The sequence below is a fragment of the Triticum dicoccoides genome, chromosome 6B (assembly GCF_002162155.2).
Source record: "Triticum dicoccoides isolate Atlit2015 ecotype Zavitan chromosome 6B, WEW_v2.0, whole genome shotgun sequence".
Classification (NCBI taxonomy): Eukaryota; Viridiplantae; Streptophyta; class Magnoliopsida; order Poales; family Poaceae; genus Triticum; species Triticum dicoccoides.
Genome location: NC_041391.1, coordinates 29,688,361 through 29,694,809, shown reverse-complemented (window position 1 = coordinate 29,694,809; position 6,449 = coordinate 29,688,361). Strand labels below are relative to the sequence as shown.

General features: G+C 45.3%; 1 pseudogene; it reads left to right on the top strand.

Moving 5' to 3' along the window:
* Positions 1 to 1,661: 1,661 nt before the first annotated feature.
* Positions 1,662 to 6,232, top strand: LOC119320632 (annotated as a pseudogene).
* Positions 6,233 to 6,449: the final 217 nt, after the last annotated feature.

Sequence of the window (6,449 nt, the reverse complement as noted above, 5' to 3'; positions counted from 1 at the left end):
GAGAGGCACGGGCGTGCCTCTTTCGGAAAGAAAAAAAAACGCACTTTCTGTTTTTTTTTCTTTCACGAGAGGCACGGTTTTACTTTCGCGAGAGGCACGGTTGTGCTTTCGCGAGAGGCATGGGCGTGCGTCTTTCGGAAAAGGAAAAAAAACGTGTTTTCTGTTTTTTTTTCTTTCGCGAGAGGCATGGTTTTGCTTTCGCGAGAGGCAGGGTTGTGATTTCGTCAGAGGCACGGGCGTGCCTCTTTCGGAAAGGGAAAAAACCCATGTTCCCGGTTCGTTTTTTTCGTCTGGTTTTTTCGTGAAAAAAAAGTTTGTCAAAACTTATCAATATGGGATCTAATTTTGAAGATCTCGACGCGAGGAATCCAATGGCGAAAGCGGTTCGAGATTTGGACGCACAGTTTAAAAGATAAAACGTTTTGAATAAACGGATCTACGAAAAAAGGAAAAACTCCCAGGTTGCGACAAGTGGTGCACATGCAGCACACCACTTGTCGCAACCTGGGGGAGTTGAAGTGATCTCCGCAAGGAGTACTCCTTAATTAGTGATTTCGCCAATAGAGCCCGCACACACCCACAGCGAGACTTGCAATTGCAGTTCTCATCGGAAATATCTCTATCGCCGCCGGCGCCGCCGCCCCCTGCGCCAAGCTCCGCCTGCGAGAGTGCTTCGTTATTCATCAGACAACAAAAAGTTCATACAACCCTATTTTTTCTCACATTAATAAAAAAATAATACCGAGAAGAAATTATCTGTTAGTGAAAAGTATTCTCTATCTTTAGAATTAATGCAAAATAAAAAAGATAATAGTATGTCTTAAGATATATTCATTGTCTATGGAATTTGTTAATATGTATCAGTATGGTTGTAAAGATTATTTCATCAGACTAAAAATATTATATATAAATGAGTAAACTATTCCATGAAACATATTTTCTGAAATTAATAAAACAACAATTTTGAAAACAGAATTTCCATTAGATGCCAAGTTTGTCTCCATTTTTATAAGCAGCGTCAAAGGAAATAGGTAGTACCACACATTTGTTAATAGTGAAAATTCCAAAATGGAAATACATAAAAATAAAAAAACATGTAACAAAATATATGATACGAAATAATTAAAAAATGTGGAGGAGCGAACCAACCTGTGGTTGAGATGGTTAGGCGCACAGTGATATCCCCAACACACCAAGATTCAAATTCTGGTGCTCGCATTATCTTAGATTTATTTCAGGATTTTTAGTGATATGTGTTCAGTGGGAGGAGACGTTCCTGTCAACTGCGAGATGTCTACGGTGACTTTGTAAAATCTCAAGATGATATGCCAGATCAGTCTCTTGGAGGTGCTCATAGGGGTAGGGTGTGCATGTGTGCGTTAATAAGGGTGAGTGTATGCACGTATATACGAGCGCTTGCATTTGTACAGTGTTCAAAAAATGTGAAGGAGGCATGAAAAGGGAAGGAAATATATGTTTCTTAGAACAAGGGAAGAAAATGAACATCTGTTATTGGGTAGGTCTATCAAAAACCCGGTCCATTAGAGCCCACGCACACTGAGAAAAAAAATCCATCGGAGAGGCAGAGCTGCTATTGCAATCCATCGGAGATCTCTGCATCGCCGCCGGCGCCGTTGTTCTCGCCGCCCGCCGGCTGCTCCATGCTCCGCCTCCGAGAGCCCATCGCTTCCCATCTCCTCTATTCTCCACCCGCCCGGCCGTCCCACCACTCCGTTGCCTCCTCTCCGCTGCCGCGGCCGCCATTTCCCCAAATCCCAGTGGCTTCGCCGTCGAGGAGTACCTCGTCCACACCTGCGGCCTCACCCGGTCCCAAGCCCTCAAGGCCTCTCCGAAGCTCTCCCACCTCAACTCCCCCGCCAAACCCAAGGCCGTCCTCGCCTTCCTTGCCGGCCTCGGCCTCTCCGGCGCCGACGCCGCCGCCGTCGTCGCCAAAGACCCGCGGCTCCTCTGCGCCAAAGTGGACAAAACCCTGGCCCCTAAGGTCATCGGGCTCATTGGCATCGGCCTGTCGCGTCCTGACATCGCCCGCATCGTCTTCCTCACCCCCGACTGCTTCCGCTCCATAAACATCGTCTCCAAGCTGCACTACTACCTGCCCCTCATCGGCTCAGTGGACATTTTACTCCGGATGCTCAAGCGAGAATCCGGCCTTCTCTCGACCAACCTTGACAAGGTGGTCAAGCCCAATGTCGTGTTCCTGAGGGAGTGCGGGCTAGGTGCTTGCGATACTGCCAAGCTCTGTATCCGTGTGCCTAGGATGCTGACCAGCAACCCGGAGCGCGTCCGTGCGATGGTGGCGTGCGCTGAAAGATTAGGCGTGCCGCGTGGCTCTGGGATGTTTAGGCAAGCGCTAGAGGCCGTCGCGTTTCTCAGCGAGGAGAAGGTCGCCGCCAAATTGGAGTACTTGAAGAAGACGTTCAGGTGGTCTGATGCCGAAGTGAGCATTGCTGTCTGTAAGGCTCCGTTTGTGCTGACGAAGTCGAAGGAATCTCTAAAGCGTAGGTCTGAGTTCCTCTTCTCCGTGGTGGGGTTGGAACCCATGTACATTCCTCATCGACCGATAATACTCGGTTATAGCATGGAGGGCCGACTCAGACCCCGGTACTCTGTTATCCAGTTTCTTAAGGCAAATGGATTGCTAGGTCAGTACCGGGACTACTATAGCATAGTCATGCTGAACAAGAAGGTATTTGTGGAGAAGTTCATATGCCCTCACAAGGAAGCTGCACCACACCTCGCTGAAGACTATGCAACCGCTTGCAAAGGGGAAATGCCGTCTAATTTTGGAATAGCCTCAGAAAATTGGCCTAACTGGATGTTGGCTATCTTTTATAGTGTCTCTGTTACATGCCAGTTTGGTCATTGCTAACTCTTGATGTAACTGATATTTTGATTCCTGAACCCCCGATATGCTGTTGTGGTTAATCCTAAGAGAAGATTTTGAACAATGAGAAGTCCATGGATATGTTGTGTTTCTGACTTCCGTTGAGGATCATGGAAATTGGATATGTGAGTGGTCAGTGGACCAACTTTTCACTAAAAACAACAGAAGAGTCCTTTGTTTTCCACTAAAATTATCAGTGTCATCTGGTTTCATGGCAAGATTTATCTAGCATGTTCCGTATTGATTTCATTGTATTTTCTGTTCCATCATATTTCAATTAGTACTAAGGTTCTTTTTTTAGGGAACTCAGTTAGTACTCAGTTTACAGAAACGGTTCGATGTCTATCATATACAACCATTTTCCCTGTTATAAAAGACATGAAAGATCACAACAATATTGATCTGAAAAGAACAGAAAAAAAGAGAAATAGTATGTATGCAGTGAAAAATATATATTTATTCATGAATTAGTAAAAGTTATACCCGGGTGATGAAGTGCCCACCAGTGTGGTGATTCTACCTTGCTTTCTCAGCCGTGGGTGATGAAGTGCCTCTGTTCTGTTGTGTCTGCAGTGGTCATCAGATCTGGGCTGCTGTTTCTAATTTTTTCCTGCTCAGTAACTTAAACTGAGGTAAGTTAACTTGCTTTTCCTGAACTTCGTGATCGAAATAGAGAAGAACTTAAGGGACAAATAGGATCAATGTATGAAGATTAATAGGATTAATGCTTCTGTTGATGTGTGTTTTATATTTGTATGGAGATGAATGAATTGGTATTAGGTTCAAATATGATCGATGGATACTCTAACTGTCCCAGAAATATTGAGTTTACTTGATCAAAATTGGAGGTTAAGATAGCTTGAATTTTTCGCTGGGATTAGACTTACGTTTTATTCAAAAATTCCAGCTAACTCTCTCTCAAACAAAAGAAAAATGAATCTAATTAGTCTGATGTAAATTTTCTGCTGCATTTGTGCACATAAGTTATTCACCTGGTCTGTTACTAAGGAGTATCTCCATTTCATTTAACCGTCACAACCACAAATGCCAAATTTTCAACTCCTAGCAAGAAGAAAAGGAAGTTCACTTGGTTAAATGGAACCATGGTTCGCCTACCTTGAAATTGATGTACCAGGAGGCTAGGAGGATGCCGTTAGATGTTTGGTTTTGGTGAGCCACCAATAAAAGCTTGCTGATGGGATGCAAAGACTAAGGTAAAGAATTGTCAACTGTTTAAGTGAGGTAGAAGGTTATGCCTACTGTACTGCCAGCTTAAATATAATGCCTATTTCATCAAAAAGAAAAATGTAATGCCTAAGATCCACTATCCTGAACCATCTTAGAACAATTACTGCTGTTGATATTTTTTAGTTTCAAACTTCAAAATGATAGCTATACTGTTCTGAATTTTTAGGATATCAGCAGTTGTTTGTATCTTTGAGTGTCTAATTCCAAGTTGAAATCGAGATTGTTAACTGCTGATAAGCTGAAGGTAGTACTAATCGCCATCTTTATCTCCGTTTGACAAACAGAGATGAACTCCTTTCAAATTCGGGTTATTTGAGTTGGGAGCTGTGTTCCAGTTATGTCTGATTATCTCCTGAAACCCGGATTTCAGTTTCTGATTCCCCGTGTTCCACTGGCGGTGACCATCAGGCCTCACCAGCATAATTTGCGCATGATCAGTGGTGTTCTGTTCTGATAGGGGAGTAGTAGTAGGAATCGTGTCAACGGAGCTTTTGGCTGGAAATCTGTTTGGTGCTCTGGCATTACGACCTAGAGGTGCTCCACTTGTAACGATCCTGAATTTGACTGAAATTATTGGTATTTGGATGCTGTGTGCTCCATGCATTGGTGTTCTGATCTCTATCTATGATTTCCCATTGTGGAAGAAGCTGCAGTATGTAGATTTCAGAACGTGCAACCAGAAATGCAATGTGTTTGTATACTGTATGTTTAATGTTTGATGATAGATGCGATGTTGTGCTGAGACGTATCCAGTAATAGCATATGCTTCAGCTTAGACTCTTCAGAGACAGAGACAGAGCCAGAGCCATATGTGAGTGGTCAGTGGACCAACTTTTGACTAATTCTGTTGTTAAATCACTTTCTTATCTTAAAGTAGATCAGTGATTGCTGGAGTTTGACAGAAAAGTTATTTTGTTGTTTTCCTTGGATCAAGATATGGCAAAGCCCTTCATGGGAGTATTGGGAAACGTGCAACAAATGTGGTGCCTTTTGTAAGCTAAGGTGGGATATTGAAGTAATTGTGCTTCATGTATTCCTTTATATTTTATTTATATGATGTTGATCTCTAACCGTGATGGCTCCTCTGTAGTGTTCGGTTTTCTAGTAGAAAAATTCGTTGTGCTAACAAAATAGTAGACATGTGTGTGAGATTCCATCATCGGTAGCATCCCATCAGCGGTTTAGCTTTATTTGCGCATATATGTTCGCAAGCTGCAACAAGCAATCGAGCATCATGCCCCGCAAATTGTTTCTATGCAATGCTAATTCTCTTTTTGTTGCTCATTTTGGGAGTACTCGTCTGATGACATTTTTGTGCATCAACTTTTGAGTTTCTGTTGTGAGAACTAGAGTTTTATTTGTGGATATTGTAGACATTACCAGGGGCGGTTGTTTCCGGCAACTGGAGGTGGCAGTGGAGACGTGGGTGAACCTTTCGTCCACTCGCTACGTGGTCCATCAGATGTAATTAATGGTTAAACATCTTTCCTAAATGCTAAAAAGTGCACGGCTGCTCGTTTGCCGTCGCGAGCACTCGCATGGACAGCCGTCCGATGCGAGGCGTAGGCGCGCGATCACGACCAGGTGTTTTGTTGTCGGGACCGTTCGTTGTTCGCCCACGACACGATATCGCCTGGGTGGGGCCGCCACTTCTCGCCTGTTCGGCGGACATCTCGAAACTGCCCTGGAGAGCACCGCTGTCTCTCCCAATCCTCTCTCGCCCTCCTCGCTCTCTCCCTAATCCCCTCCACATCCTCTCCTCCTCGCTCGCCGCATCTGCACTCTACCGAAGAAAGCGGAGGTCGTGGTGCGGGCCTCGTGTGCGCGCGACGGAGGAGGGCGGGTGCTTCGGTGGTGCGCGCACGCTCGGTTGAGGAGGGCCTGGCTTTCGGTTGTCTGCGCGTGCGCGACTAAAGGAGCGCCAGGCTGCGGTGTACGCACGACTGAAGGAGTGCTGGGCTGGTGGTCCGCGCGTCAGAGGAGCGCGAGGCTGCGGTGGTGCGCGTGGCGTGTCTGCGGAAGGCGGAGCTTGGTGCGGAACGCAGGTCGCCGGTGACGCTGCGGTGGACTTGTTGCTGAAATCGTGAGGTAAGGTCCAACTGCACCCGATGTCTCCATTTCCTTTCAGATCCACGGGTGAGGTTGGTGGTTAGGGATTCAACATCAAGTGTATGGTTTTGTTTTGCCAGATCCGTAGTTCTTCGAGGTTGGGAATATCCTCACAATATTGTACGAGTTGGCAGAATCATACTATTTGAGTTGCCTGGCTCTGGTCTATGAGTTGCCTGGAATTCAT